Below are 15,834 nucleotides of genomic sequence, written 5' to 3'. Positions count from 1 at the left end.
AAGGATTTTTTTCCCTCCACTGGAGCAAACTGGATCATGCTTTATTGTTTGTTTTTTGTCTTCCTTTGGATCACGTGTGGTTATAGGATAGTGTATATGGAATTTTCTGTGTGTGTGTTTTTTGTTGAACTAGTGTCTTTTTTTTTCCACCCTATTTTACTATATTTAACTAACTTTCTCCAAAACTGTTCTAACTGCTATCTATCAAGCGCCTTTCCAAGTGAATTGTAAGATACTCCTCTGCATGGCATAGAGATAGACAGGATGGGTGCAGGCAAAACGCAGACGAAGAATAAAAATGCATCTTCGTCATCTTTACCCCCATGATTCTGCCTAACTAGGGGACAAGCTGACCGAAGGGAATCAACAGGGACATAAGGCTTGGAAGGAATATCAAGGGGATGATCAGTAATAGTAGAGCATCATCTGCAAACACCTTTTTTCTTTTTTTTTCTTTTTTTTTGGTGATCCCCTGCCACCTCGATACCTTTTTAATTCCCATTGTTGGCTAGCCAAGACTAAGGGCTCTATGCAAGTGTGACTAAAATTGGAGATGGGGGGCAACCTTGTCTCATACCCCTAGCAACTGCAAATTCTTTAGAACAAAAGCCCAAGTATCTAATGTAGGCTTGGGGAGAGCTATATAACATCCTCATCCATGACCAGTTAATTTTTTGTTACTCGGCACTGTGCTTCTTTAACTGGCAATTGCATTGGCATGCACCACTGTACACAATTAAAATTTTCTATTAATTGTTTTTACACAAATGGAGCTTTTTTGGTGGTATTTGAACACCACTAGGATTTTTGTTTTTTATTTTTTGTTAAATTAATGAAAAGAGATTAATGAAAAAAAATATTTTCTACTTTGTTACAAAACAAATCAAATGTCTACAAATACAAAATGTGTTCTGCTACATGGAAACAATTTGGAATTGAGGCTATAGTGGACTTTAATGGTGCCACAACACTTGGAGTACAAAGAGTAGATAAAACTAATTGAATTTTATTAAATTTACAATAGGTTAAAATATACAAGTTTAAAACAACTCTGTCGATTCAAACATATAGGGTGCAACTGAAAAAGATAGTGATACCAGTTCACCCTGTGGTAATCATATTGGCCTGCCCGACAGGTTTTCTGTGTGCGGGAGGGTCAGGGCATCCGTCTATCCAATGGCATAAATCCAAAATATTTTCCAACTGCTCCACACAGGGAGTCCTTTATATTATGAACTGTGGATCTTTTCATATTCGGAAAACCAAACGTCAGTTTGGTCCAGAGGATTGGAGACCACACTTATTCTTGTGGGGGAAAGATCAATTACGCCAGTTACAAGGTACATTGGTCTTCACCATAAATACCATACGGAAATGGTCTTTCTTTGTTCTGGATGTGGTTCTTCCTGATCCCAGAGGCGTAAACTGGGATAAACGCATACTCCAGTGTGAAACTCTATGGATCGAACCCCTTAATGCTATGAGCCCTCCAGATATTAATTAAGTTAATTCTTATAGACCCTTTCTTTAAATACGCCGGGTTTGATGGATACACATATGCACATGCATTACAAGTGCATGTGTATATGAGTATGTCGACTTTTCTGAGGCCCTGGTATTATCTCTTAAACTGTCCATTCCATCTTCATATTTTCAGCTTGTTAAAAATCAAAGTCTTCTCATTTCTATTGTTATGCCTATATGACTTGCAGGGGTTCTGAAACAATTCACGGCAGTGATCTACTATGTTCATGCTATAGATATACATTTATCTGCTATGATCTGTTTAGTACTAATAGTTAATGTTTGTCGATTATTGTATTTGTTACTATTATATGGTCTGTGTGGTGTTGCTCTTTATATGATATGCTGGCTAAAATCCCTATTCCATCCTTGCGGATCTGACATGGAGACATGATTTACTCATGCTAGCCACCAGGGGTCGCTTCTGGCATCTTTGGCCATATTTGCCCTTTTCCATCATGGCCGCCAGGGATTTTGCTCAGCCTTGATGATGTGACTTCCTGCGCTGTGGCCCCCGATTTGGTCTGTCCCAATGGGTATGCGGCTCTGCAGAGAGAGTAGGGCTGTGGGCATGCAGCCTCTCCTCACTATCCTAGTGGCAACACACTGCACGGATGGTGTCCGTGTTTTGTGTAAATGCCCGAATGGAGACATTGCACATGCATTCTGAGGGGCCAGGCCCGGTGACGTCACCCGCCGAATTGGCTGATGGGCAGCGCCAGGCAGGAGCCTCGTGCAGATAAGAGAGAGCTGTGCAGAGTACACACACTGTGCTGCTGCAGCTCCACTGTGTGTCTCTCCTCATGTGGATGGTAAGCATCAGCTTTATATGAAGTACTACACTCTCCTAGAGGTTACTGCTAAACTTATACTTCATATGTACTCTCTGTGAAGAGTCATTTTTGGCAGGGGGGCCTGTGGTACCCAGAATCCCCTGGGGAGGTTGGGAAACCCTTGTTTCAGCTCCCCATGCACCTCATATGTCTAAGTCACCTTGTGTCTCTGATGGGAAATCCAGTCGGCTCTGTACTAAAGTGCTTTCCAACCCCAGAGCAACGGCCAGTGACCAGCAGGAGTTATGGATGGCATTCCTGGGAGAGCGGCCCCAGGAGCAATGGGTGACTGAGTTGTACAGGCTGGTCCAGCAGGAACTAGAGCTGGACAATCGTTATCGGGCTCTGAAATGGCACACAGAGCAGAAATATTTAGGGGAGACAACAGAATGCTCTCCAGAGGGATATTACTTTGGCGGCCCTGGATTACTGTGGGAGAGCCTTACAGATCGTTTTGTGTTTGGTGATGAAGGGGAACCTACCCTTGAGGACCTGCGAGAATACAGAGAGGCTATTCTTGGTCTTGCAGGGGACTCAGAGTTTAAACCAGATGTGGACTATTTGCTAAGGAAGGAACAGTATCTGGAAAGAGCATACAGGAAACTGCTAGAACACGCTCAGCAGCATGCCAGAGAATCGGCAGTGGAAACTCCAGAGATTGCTGTCTCCAAAGCTGAAGTGCTGACAACAGGGCAGAGCTCTGCTAACCTCTGCTCAGCACCAACAGCTTCAGCCTCCCTGAGAGAAGAGGCAGTCGGCCTTTCTCCTACAATACTAACAGAGACCAGGGATTTTCTGGCAGCAACATCTGTGGAGGTACCAGAAACTTCTGCATCTGAAGCGCTGACAACTGCACAGAGGGTCCAAGACCTCTGCCCTACACTTGTGGCAGTTCCGGAGCCCCAGGGTGAGAAGGTTGCAGTGTTTTCTCCCCAGCTAGGATCTATGCACATGGTAGATCGTACCAAAGACATGTCATCCCAACAGCCAGATGAGGGTAAGGGAGGTGAAGCAGCCGGCTTCCCTTCCCATCAGCAGATGGCACCCCAGAATGATGCCAGCAACCCAGAAGTGCTGCTGGCCTCTGCCCTCAACTAACAAAGATATGGTCTCCATCTGTATACGCCAGGGATGCTGGGCAGTTGGCCCAGATGCCCAACAGCATGATGAAGTGAGCCCAGCCCCACTGTATTCTTTCCAGCGTCTGAAAGGACTCCAGGTAGAAGGGCCATTCCACACTTCTACCCAGTGCCGGGTATGTTCTCTGAGAGAGGCAGAGCTTGGTTCTGCGAATAATGCTAGTTTGGGACAATTTCAGTGGCGGAACAATCGGGGCCACAGAAGTCGCACTTGTGACTGGGCCCTGCTGTTCCACCACTGTGGGGGGACCCAAGCAGTTTTGCCAGCCTCCCATTATCTCAGTGGCAGTTCGAGAAAAAAAGACTGATTTCTCCCATCCGTAGGACAAGAGAGTAGGGCTGTACATTTAGGGGCCAGTGGCTGCAGCTGAGTGGAGTGTCTCTGCCACTCATCTCACACAGCCCAGCAAGCTCATTCCCCCCTCCCATCAATGGACGGGAGATGAACAATGCATACAACTGCCCCTCCTCCCTGTTCCCCCTGTGTCTGGCCGACCCGCCCACTCTCCTATCCCAATGTACAGCTGTGTGCAGGAGATATGAAGAACAGCAGTCACAGCTACACATTCCAAACTGTGTGATAATGAATGATGCCAGAGCCACCAACTTCCAGCCTCGTCCCTCGAACAAGTGAGCACTGCTCTACACTTTGATCACTCAGCTGTCCCTTTCTGTCCCCTATGTCTCTCTCCCCCACTCTGTACATTGATTACGGGGCATTAAGCTGAAAAATATAAATAAATATGATCAAATTCCCCCATCTACACACTCCAGGTAACTGGGGGAACCTTCCCACTGCGACCAGTAGCCGAACAACCAGGGATGCTGTCCCTGCTATTGACAGCACTAGTCCCTGTTTCCATGGCAGCGGCAGCAGCAAATTGGGACCCAGTGCTGATTACTTTATGATTATAATGATATAGATCCGACTGGGAGCATCACCTGAGTCACATCCCGATCGGCATGACAACAGAGAACACTATGCAACTGCTGCCGTGGAGACAGACACCTGACCAGCATTATCAATAGCAGGGGCATGACATCAAGAGTACGCTGGGGACACCCATGGTGCCAGAATGCCAGGGCCTGTTCACAAGTGTGACCTTTGCAGCCCTGGTAGTTCTGCCATTGCATTGGACCCTGGTGTGCTGGTGACATGTCTATTGTTTTATGCCACCGTTCGGTGTAGATTGTAGGAAGGGGCCCACTGTAGAACACATGAAAGGGTCCCGCTGCAGGACCATAATAGAGGAGTAAAGGCCTGGGATCAGTGGGGAGGGCCTGGGACCAATGAAATGAAGGGGGAGCCAGGGGGGCCCTCCAAGGTTTCTTGCACCAGGGCTCTGAAGGTTCTAGTTATGCCTCTGGACAATTTATTTGGGGTACTGTGTGTATACGGCATTGGGGGACTGGAATTACTAACTTTGGAGTCAACACATCTGGGGTCTTCTCCTGTGTTTGTCTGCTGCTGAAATGTGATGGGAGTCACTTTGGGGCAAGAGGGCCTATGGAACCCAGAATCCCCTGGGGAGGTTGGGAAACCCTTGTTTCAGCTCACCGTGCACCTCCTATGTCTAAGTCACCCTGTGTCTCTAATAGGGGCACAGGCTGCCAGAGAAATCCAGTCTGATCTGTACTAATCGGACTCGCTGTACAATCACACTGGAATGTGTGTGTGTGTGTATGTAGGTATGTATCTGTGTGTGTGTGTGTGTAAATATATATATATATATATATATATATATATATATATATATATATATATATATTGTGTACTCTTTGCTGGGTCGTTTGGGTGCAGTTGTATTCCATTGTTCTATTGTCTGTCTGCCTTGGGAGAAAAGTTATATTATGGGATGTATGTCTAATGTGGAGGGGGGAATTCCTCCAGCAGCCCCTCCCTGCTGATAAGACTGCTTACTGATGAGAAGTTTGAATACAACAGACCTGTGTGTCTATTGTTATTGGACAGTTTACCCTGCCCTGAATGCAAAGGGAGGGGGGTTGTCCCTGAGTGTTACCTCTCTGTACATGGGTTTTCAATAAACAGTTCATGTTCCAGCTTGCAGCCAAATTAGTCCTGTTTTTGTTCCCGGCTGCATTTTGCGCCTAATCTCTATATTTAGACTGGAGGACGCGGAATATGACAAACGCACTCAAGCAGAGTTTGGGACGTTTAGTTTCCCTCTCTATCCTAGGGTCTTTTAATCTATGGATGCAATGAACATCTAGTGAATTCTCACCGGGATGTCATCATAGCCCTGTACCTTTTTAATATGACCTCTCCTACCTAAACTTGCTGATAGAAATACAGCTGAGGAAGCCCATTTATAGGCTACGTACGTGTGTGTGTGTATATACACTCATTCTCTACATTGCTCTGAACATAATTTACAACAGTGTTCATTATTTTTTGATTCGATTATTTCATAACTTCCTTCTTTTGCCTGGGGGGGGGGGGGGTGGGGTGGGCAGACCCACTCTTCTGGACTGCAACGTAGGATTTTGCTCTGGGTAAGGTTTATATATGTGGGGGGTGACACCATACACACTATTTTGATGTCGTTACTTAGCCATTAGAAATAATGGCCGTGAATTAAAGATGATAAGGAAAATAGGGATGTTGACGGTGCTTTGAATAAAAGTTCCAATGAAAAGGTAGCAAGGTTTTTTTATATAATATTTATAGTCAAGTATTTAAGTCAAGGTTAAAAGGTAATTTATACATAAAACATGCAGTGGTCTACATATATGGTGGTCATTGAGGTCAAAAGTAGATTAAAAGAAAACATTTGCTGCACACTAGTCCGACATGTTTGGCTGTTTCGCTTCTTCAGGGGATGTGCAAGCTATCACCAAAGACACTATATTTATGAAAAAACAGACAAACAAGATGTTCAAAAACGTAAATTCTTAACTGTTGCATCAATATAGGAGCACATCATCAAACTGACACCACTGCGACCGCACTTACCCCAAGCCGTATCCACCCACTGAAAGCCGCTGCCTGTGATATCACACCTACCAAACAGACTCCGGGGTTTTTGTGCCCCCCAACGGTCACAGAAGGCCGGAAAAGCCAAGCTACAAAAAAGGGAGCAAAGAATAAAATAAGTATATGTAAAGCAATGCTTAATTCTGCTGTAAATCTAAACGGAGAACCAAAGATATATTTGTATCTTTCCAAGGAAATGTAAATAAAGATTTGTATATAAAGATAAACTAGATTTTCCCTATTAATAAATATAAATATCCCTATTTCTCCCGCTCAACAGAAAAATCTGTGTTTCGAAGTATAAAAACGTAATTTTCAGTTTGTAGCCTTGCCTTTCGGTCTAGCTACTGCACCTCTGTGTTTACAAAACTTCTGGCCCTTCCTCTGGCCAGATTAAGGACGCAAGGTATAACAATAATAGCATACCTGGACGACCTGATCTTGATAGACCAGACTATAGTCCACTTGGACCAAAGCATGGTCACCACAGTCAACTACCTGGAATACCTAGGTTGGGTCCTCAACCTAGCCCCCCCAGGTAACCCTTTGACCCCCTTTTGCCAGTGTCACTAAACAATCGTTTTTTATGATTATGCATTAGTGTCACTGGTGCCGCTAAGTAGCTAGTTATTTTTTAGGTTCACCGCCAGGTTTTTATAGCGTTAGGTACCCCCATATACTACTTAATAAAGGTTTTAACCCCCTGATTGACCCTAGAGTTAACCCTTTCACCAGCGATCATCGTATAACGGTCACTGGTGACGCTGGTTAGCCAGTTAGTTATTTAGGTTCCCCGTCAGGTTTTTATATAGCGTCAGGGACCCCCATATACTACCTAATAAAGGTTTTAACCCCGATTGCCCCTAGTTAACCCTTTCACCAGTGATCACCGTATAAGTGTTACGGGTGACGCTGGTTAATTAGTTTGCTTTTTATAGCATCAGGGCACCCACCATTTAAAACCCAATAAATGTTTAACCCCCTGATCACCCGGCGGGTGATATCAATTAGGTTTTAGGGTCAGATGGCGTCTGCGTCGCCCCAGGCAGTGCTAGGTTAGTGCCAGTACCGCTAACACCCACGCGCAAACCATACATCTCCCGTAGTGGTATAGTATCTGAACAGATCAATATCCGATCTGATCAGATCTATACTAGCGTCCCCAGCAGTTTAGGGTTCCAAAAAAAGCATTGTTAGCGGGATCAGCCCAGATACCTGCTAGCACCTGCGTTTTGCCCCTCCGCCCAGCCCACCCCAGTGCAGTATCGATCAATCACTGTCACTTGCAAAACACTAAACACATAACTGCAGTGTTCCCAGAGTCTGGCCTGATCCCTGCGATCGCTAACAGTTTTTTTTTTGGTAGCGTTTTATATTTAAATCCTGAAGGCGGTACTTGGATTTTGGGGTCCCGTACGCGGCTAGACTCCCAAAAAGATCCACACATGTGGTATGCCCGTACTCAGGAGAAGCAGCAGAATGTATTTTGGGGTATACTTTCACATATGCCCATAGCATGTGTGAGCAATATATCATTTAGTGACAACTTTGTGCAAAAAAAAAAATAATTTGTAATATTCCCGCAACTTGTGGCAAAATATAAAATATTTAATGGACTCAACATGCCTCTCAGTAAATAGCTTGGAGTGTCTACTTTCCAAAATGGGGTAATTTGGGGGGGGGGGGGGGGGGTTGTGTTATTTTGGCATTTTAAGGCACTGATTGGTCTTCAGTCTGCCGTATGCGGCTAGACTCCCAAAAAGTCCCACACATGTGGTATCCCCGTACTCAGGAGAAGCAGCAGAATATATTTTGGGGTGCAATTCCACTTATAACTATGGCATGTGTGAGCAATATATCATTTAGTGACAACTTTTTGTAAACTTTTTTTTTTTTTGTCATTATTCAATCACTTGGGACAAACAAAAAAAAAAATTCAATGGGCTCAACATGCCTCTCAGCAATTTCCTTGGCGTGTCTACTTTCCAAAATGGGGTAATTTGGGGAGGGTTTTGTACTGCCCTGCTATTTTAGCACCTCAAGAAATGAGATAGGCAGTCATAAATTAAAAGCTGTGTAAATTCCAGAAAATGTACTCTAGTTTGCAGAGGCAATAAAATACCATCAAAAGAAAGTTCAATTTGTGGGAAGAAAAGGAAGCAAATTTTGTTTGGGTACAATGTTGCATGACCGCACAATTACCAGTTAAAGCAGTGCAGTGCAAAATTGTAAAAAGACCTCTAGTCCTTAGGCTGACAATTGGTCCGGGGCTTAAGTGGTTAAACTGTACAACATTAAATCAAAGCACATGGAGCAGTATGCAAGCAATAATAATAATATGAACACACGACAACTACTTACTTTTTTGAAGAACTCGCTTGATCCTTCTGTACTGATCATGCTTCCTCAGTTTCAGGTCTGACCAGCGTTTTCTCAGTTGATCCTTGGATCGTCGTACCCCAAAATTCTTCTGAAGACTTTTCACAACTTTAGTCATGATCTTGGCCTTTCTGATATTTGGGTTTGGGTAAGGTCCATACTTCCCATCATAGTCGTTCCTCTTCAATATGTCCATCATCTCCAACATCTCTCCAAAAGACATATTTGAGGCCTTAAATCTTCTCCAGGATCGGGACGTTTCAGGCTCCGGGCTTTCCTCGCCCTCCTCCTCGTTAGTGGAACTATGATTGCGCACCTGCTGTGTCTCTGCCATGTGCTCTCCCCACTGCGCCAAAAGAGAAGGAGCAGGGAATAGTCTAGAAAGAACGTCAGGGGCGGGCGGAGTTTCACACGTGCACTGTATATAAAACGTAACATGCGTGTCTTCCGTACGATCTGAGCATTGTGAGGACAATCGTGCAAACGAAGGTACAATTTTTAACTTGGTACATCACTAGCCTATACTGCTTCTATATAGGCCTATGTTGGGACAAGATTAGGAGAGTTTAGCATGTCATTATTATTAGGGTTTGTCTTGTGTTGTGTCTTGCAGACAGGATGGATCCCTTCAAGCAATCAAATTTTATGGGGCCATTCATTGATCTGCTCAGGTAGCTGCCCTGCCTGTGGCAGAACAACAACCCCTTTTATAATGACCTAAGAAAGAGGAAGGCAGCGCTGGAGAAACTGCTTGCTTTGGTGAAGATCATGGTCCCCACGGCAGACATGACCTATGTGAAGGGCAAAGTTGGTGCCCTCAGGTGTATATATCTCAGGGAGTGAAAGAAGCACCAGAATTCCCTGAGATCAGGAGAACCAGATGACATTACCCCAGGATGTTGTACTACGAGAGGCTGCATTTTATGGCAGACCAGGGGGAACCCACGCCACCGCTCTCCAGTCTTCCTTCAAGGCTTCCTTCACCCCCAGCTGAGGCTTCCGATGTCCAACCTGGGCCTTCCAGGCAGCAACATGTGGAGCGGCCCAGCTTGAGACAGGTATAGCATTGTTGAACATATTTCTTGTCGTAAATTTATTGATGTTAACTAGATGTTATTATTGATCAGTAAGTTGTGATTTAACAATGTGGTTTACATCTCAATAGACAGTAGTGACCAAAAATGATTGGGACAAGAATGAAAAATGCTGGGCTCAGAATGATAGTCTGTTCTATTTGGTAACATTCAATTTGCAACAGTCATGAGCACAAAATTGTATGATTGATAACCAAAAAAACTAAAACTATGCCCCATTTTCATACACAGGAAGACCTCAGCCAGGAGGAGGCTGTGGCAAGTGGCAGCCGGGAGGTCGACCATCGCCCTCCTCCTCTTCCTGCCACAACTACAGGAGCCGAGCAACAGCCTGGAGGGAAGTGCCCAAGGAAGACCAGAGAGTGATGGCCTGGGTTCAGTCTGGTCTGACAGAAGATGCAGCCTCTTGATGTCATCTGCTCTTCCTGATCTCTTGAACTTCTGGACCAGACTGCTCTCCCTGAGATATGTACTCCTCAGGCCACCAATTTTGCATTTTCAAATTAGTTCATGTCTGCCCTGGGGGCCAAAGGCTTCGCCAAATTGACCAGTTTCTCCAGCGTTGCCTTCCTGTTTATTTATTTGACACCTAAATAAATTTTTATTTTGGTTGAAGAAATACTTACCTATGTGTTTTACTTCAAAAAGGACAGTTTATTTATGAGTAGGCAGGTACATTTCAAAAATACAAAGTTAAATGAATAACAAGGGGCACCAACACCAAACAACCTCCTCTAGATTAAAAAAAAGAAAACCATAAATTAAAAAGATAATAATGGTGTTGTGGTAAGTTGACACACAAAACACACCAAAAAAAATGCAAAGATGAGCAAACTGTCAAAAAAGGAGATGTTGATTAAAAAAACCAACCACAAAATTATAAAAAATAGATTGGGGAGATGTGACGAATTAAAATATTGTATTGCTGAAATGAGTAAAAAGAATAAAGAAATAAGTTTGGGAGAAGTGTGTGTGGATATGAGCAGCAAAACAACTTCATTCTTGTAGCATTGTAAAGAAAAAGAGAATGCGCTGCATAAAAGAATTTTTAACATTGCAGCGTGACGAATGTGCTATATCGATTACGAGCGGTAGTTTTACCTGAGCGAGCGCTTCCCTCTCAGAATTTTATTTTGAGCATGCGTGGCACCTTGTCCGTCGGACTAGGCTACACACAATCGTAACTCACGTGATCGGATCATGTTGTGGGAAAATTTTATAGCCCAGCTCTCAAACTTGGTCCGTTGGATATTCCGATGGAAACAGTCCAATGGAGCCCACACACTGTCGGATTATCGGAATGTCCGACCGTGTGTACAAGGGCTTAGTGGTGTTTGAGCACCTCTGCGGTTTTTATTTTATGCGCTATAAACAAAAAAGACAAACAATTTTGAAAAAAAAATTAATAATTTCTTTTAATTTCTGCTATAATACACATCCCAAGAAAAAAATATTTAAAAAAATGTATTCATCAATTTAGGCCGATTATATATTCTTCTACGTTTATTTGGTAAAAAATCACAATAGGCATATATTGATTGGTTTGCGTAATTTTTTATTGTTTTACTGGTAATGGTGGCAATCTGCAATTTTTAGCAGGACTGCGACATTGCGGCAAAAAAATCTGATTCCAAATTACACTTTTTTGGGGACTAGAGACCAGCGTGCCCTGGGACTGTGAGGTCATAAGGGACGGGGTGACCCCGCCCCTTATGCCTATATAAGTCACCGCGCACCGTTTCCACAGCATTACAGCGGGAGAGAGCGCTGTGTCAACATCAAAAGAACAGAAGAAGGAAGAAGATGATGGCGATGCCGAAGGAGAAAGCCGGGCCACCGCTAGCAAAAGAGCAGAAGAAGAGCAGAAGATAGCGGAGGAGCCCAGAGAGAAGAACCGGAAAGCTTGGAGAAGATGGACGAAGACCCCTGGAGCTGCCTAATAAACTACTTTAAAAACCTGTGTAGTGTGTTTGTTTTTTTATTGACACTTTTTCCCCTAGGTAAATGAGTAGGGGTACAATGTACCCCATACTTATCCACATAGGGTGGGGGGCCGGGATCTGGGGGCCCTCTTGTTAAAGGGGGCTCCTGGGTTCAGATAAGCCCCCTGCCCGCAGACCCCGACAACCAACGGCCAGGGTTGTCGGGAAGAGGCCTTTGTCCTCATCAACATGAGGACAAGGTGCTTTGGGGCGGGGGGGGCGCCCCCTTCCCCAAAGCACCCCCCATGTTGAGGGCATGTGGCCTGGTATGGTTCAGGAGGGGGGCGCTCGCTCATCCCCACCCCCTTTCCTGACTGGCTGTGCTGCATGCTCAGATCAGGGTCTAGTATGGACTTTGGGGGGGACCCTTGCCGGTTTTTCAGCATAGGGGGTTACTCTTAAAATCCATACCAGGCGACAGGGCTCGCAAGGTGTTAAGCCCGCCGAAGAAAGCGGTGAGATTGACTTCCTTCTCTGGTCCCGTCGTACCTGGAGTCATGTTCAAAATGAACTGACTTTAGTCCATGTGTCGGCAAGTCCGTTCATTTGGAAAGTCCGTCGGACCTAGTCCACCGGAAAGTCAGTTCGTGTTCGTGCAAGTCTGCTCGTTGGGAAAGTCCGGCGGACCTCCGCTGGAAAGTCCGGCAGACTGTCCGTCGGACCAAGTCTGCCGGAAAGTCCGATCGTGTGTACACGGCATTAGTGTATGAAGTGCGGTACAAAACTTCTGTGCAACAGCCCACACCAGGTTCAGACAGATGGATACCTCCACTCCTTTGGTTCCCAGTCCTGCCACAGTTGGCTCCGTCACACTGCACCGCTCTGCACAAAGACCGGGACCTCCACCTGACTCCGTGAGATGTCTCTGGATTCTCTCAAAACCAACCACACCGCTGCTCCAGCAGGCTGTAGTGTAGACTGTCTCTGTGGCTTCAAATGTTGCTCCGCACCGAGCAGGCCACAGTGCTCTTCGGATGCACACCAACAGAGCCCTGTGGGCAGCCCACACGTCCCAGCAAGAAGACAAGGAAGATGGCCACGCGGAGCCTTTTTTACCTACCCAGCATGCAGTTGAACCACTTAGTGTTCATGAGTAAATGAGTGGGCATTCTGGGGAGGTAAGTCCTTTCTCAAGAAAAAAACAATTAAGTCACTTCCTATTAGGCTTTCCTTATGATCTTGAAATGAGAAATGAAGTCCATTTTACATTTATACCACTAGAAGGAGCCAAATACCAATTTATAGAATTGTCCATTGTTTAGCATTGCATAGCATTGGAAGGCAAAAATACCAGCGCTACTTGCTCCCCCCTGCTTTAAATCTTTGGTCCCCAAATATATTCAAAACCTTTGTTCTGTTAGACATTTTTGCCTCTATCCTATTGCATAATACAGACAGAGGAGCCTTCCACCAGTTCTCATATGATGGGAGACTGTTCTGTGCACTCACAGCAGACACTGTGGTGTCTGGTACAGATGTGTCAAGGGGTGAGATGGGGTTGTCCCTTACTGAATCAACAGTAGAGGGGCCAGGCACTTCAGAGTTTCTATTGCTGCTTACTTGGGTCACTTCAGAGCATTCGCCCAGTGCATCGTACGTTAGTCCTTTTAGTTGGCGAATGTCTCTTTTAACGCTCTGACTTTTAGGTGTAGGCTCCATCTTTGGACAAGTACTATCCTCTCCCACTTCGGACTCTTGTACTTCCATGTCATTGAAGGGCGAGTGCTCCTCAGAGTGTCCATTTAGTGGCACAAATTCTGGAGCTTCTGGCCTAAGGATTCCACTGTCCTCTCTTGTGCAGGGAAGACAATTTGTATCAGCTCCTGGCATTTCAGGTGACCACAACCAGCTTATCTCCATTTCCTCCTCCTCACTATCTTCAGTGACAAGGGATCCAGGCTGAGACCTAGTTGCTGGTCAATGCACAGTAGTAGAGGTGGATGGCTGTTCCTGTCTTGGAGTTATTCGAACCGCTTCAGTCAGAGGTAGCAGGTGATTCCGGTGCCAAGTTTTTAATGGTCCCGTACTCCCTTAACCAGTTGCCGACCGCCGCACGCCGATGTACGTCGGCAGAATGGCACGGGCAGGCATAAGGGCTTACATGTACGTCCCTTGCCTCCCGCGGGTCGGGGGCCCGATCGGGCCCCCGCCCAGTGCCTGCGGCGGTCGGTTTTCGTCCGGGAGCGATCCGGGACGAGGGGGCGGCCATTCATTCATGGCCACCCCCTCGCGATCGCTCCCGACGAATAGAAATCCCCCGTGACATCACTTCCTCTCCTGTAATGTAAACACAGGAGAGGAAGTGATGTATTCTCTCCTCCGTGTCGGTATTTTTCGTTCCGACACGGAGGAGAGCGGATCGGTGAGTTGCACCAACACTCTACACACACAGTAGAACATGCCAGGCACACTCACACCCCCCCTTTACCCCCCGATCACCCCCCCAATTACCCCTGCCCCCCAGTCACAGTGACACCAATGTAATTTTTTTTTTTTTGCATTGGTGTCATTTGTGACTGTAATAACTGTTAGGGCAGTTAGAGTTAGCCCCCTTTAGTTCTAATGTACCCCCCTAACCCCCCCAATAAAGGTTTAACCCCGTGATCACCCCCCGTCGCCAGTGTCACTAAGGCTGGGTTCACATTGCAGCGGTTTATGAGAACGAATGTGATTCGCACCGCACTGCAGTGCAAATCACATCCGATCTCTGTGCGATTCGAGTTCAGCCATTCGCCGCACCCGCCACACCCGCCGCACCCGCCGCAAATTCGCACGGGACCCTTTTTTTGGCCCGCAGCAGAATCGGATCGCATGGGTGTTCACACCATGCGATCCGAGTTTGCAGATCGCACTGCGATATGCGAACTGATCTGGGGGTGTCAGTAACATTTCACTGACACTCCCAGCAGTTCGCATAGGGCAGTGTGAACTGCCGCCGGGAGGCATGCGATGCGGGAACCTGCCGCGGATTCGCGGCGTTTCCGCATCGCTCCAGTGTGAACCCAGCCTAATAAGCGATCATTTTTCTGATCGCCGTATTAGTGTCACAGGTGACGCTAGTTAGGCAGGTAGGTATTTAGGTTCGCCGCAGCTTTTTATAGCGCCAGGGACCCCCATATACTACCGCATAAAGCCCCCTGATTGCCCCCTAGTTAACCCTTTCACCAGTGATCACCATATAACTGTTACAGGTGACGCTGGTTGGTTAGTTATTTTTTTATAGTTTCAGGGCACCCGCCATTTATTACCTAATAAAGGTTTAACCCCCTGATCACCCGGCGGGTGTCATTTGTGACTAATAACTGTTAGGGCAGTTAGGGTTAGCCCCCTTTAGTTCTAAGGTACCCCCCTAACCCCACCAATAAAGGTTTAACCCCGTGATCACCCCCCGTCGCCAGTGTCACTAAGGCTGGGTTCACATTGCAGCGGTTTATGAGAACGGATGTGATTCGCACCGCACTGCAGTGCAAATCACATCCGATCTCTGTGCGATTCGAGTTCAGCCATTCGCCGCACCCGCCGCAAATTCGCACGGGACCCTTTTTTTGGCCCGCAGCAGAATCGGATCGCATCGGTGTTCACACCATGCGATCCGAGTTTGCAGATCGCACTGCGATATGCGAACTGATCTGGGGGTGTCAGTAACATTTCACTGACACTCCCAGAAGTTCGCATAGGGCAGTATGAACTGCCGCCGGGAGGCATGCGATGCGGGAACCCGCCGCGCATTCGTGGCGTTCCCGCATCGCTCCAGTGTGAACCCAGCCTAATAAGCGATCGTTTTTCTGATCGCTGTATTAGTGTCACAGGTGACGCTAGTTAGGCAGGTAGGTATTTAGGTTCGCTGCAGCTTTTTATAGCGCCAGGGACCCCCATATACTACCGCAT

The sequence above is a fragment of the Lithobates pipiens genome, unplaced genomic scaffold (genome assembly GCF_037356315.1).
Source record: "Lithobates pipiens isolate NorthernLeopardFrog02 unplaced genomic scaffold, aLitPip1_a1.2 Scaffold_13, whole genome shotgun sequence".
Classification (NCBI taxonomy): domain Eukaryota; kingdom Metazoa; phylum Chordata; class Amphibia; order Anura; family Ranidae; genus Lithobates; species Lithobates pipiens.
The sequence above is the reverse complement of the archived record's forward strand: the minus strand, read 5'-3'. Positions refer to the sequence as shown.